The 518-nt window shown below is 38.8% G+C and overlaps 1 protein-coding gene across 1 annotated transcript in view; it reads right to left on the bottom strand.

The window, feature by feature from the left end:
- Positions 1–250: 250 nt before the first annotated feature.
- Positions 251–518, bottom strand: part of ANTXR2 (ANTXR cell adhesion molecule 2) — a 165235-nt gene continuing 164967 nt past the window's right edge. Inside the window, exon 17 of the mRNA XM_007447567.1 lies at positions 251–518. This exon is cut by the window's right edge and continues 1669 nt beyond it. The gene's annotated coding sequence lies outside the window, so the exon portion shown is untranslated.

Raw genomic sequence — 518 nt, 5'->3', positions numbered from 1 at the left:
CACAGTAGGCCCTGCCCCAGATGCAAATGTAGAACAATGGCCTACAAGAACTCAATGGGTATATATCTGGTTTCCAAGTCACACTTGCAAACGTGGATAATTAGTACCAACATTATGTTCACCATTTGTGAACATAATGGACATTTTGGAACTGGTTACAATTCTGTCCCTGAAACTAATCAAGACAATTAAATATTCAACCAAACAAGGCTTGAGTTCATGTGGGCTTAAAGAAAAATGGTAGCCGAGGCACAGGTAAAATTTTATTTATGAATATGGAGACACATGACTTTGGATCCAGCCAGCCAGTGACATAAATAAACTTGAGCAAAAGATTCAAGCTAGAGGATATATATGTATACATATATCTATGTATAAAAATTTGTGTGTGTGAGCAAGGCTTATTGGAGCAGTGCAACAAATCTGGACACCAACCATCAGAATGACTCCCATCCTTTGAAATTTCCATTAAGCGCGCGATGGGGGTAATTATACTGGGATGCTCCGAATCACTCTTT

Source organism: Lipotes vexillifer, unplaced genomic scaffold, assembly GCF_000442215.2.
Source record: "Lipotes vexillifer unplaced genomic scaffold, Lipotes_vexillifer_v1.1 scaffold272, whole genome shotgun sequence".
Classification (NCBI taxonomy): domain Eukaryota; kingdom Metazoa; phylum Chordata; class Mammalia; order Artiodactyla; family Lipotidae; genus Lipotes; species Lipotes vexillifer.
Note: the sequence above shows the minus strand (reverse complement) of the source record. Positions and strands in the feature narration are given on the sequence as shown.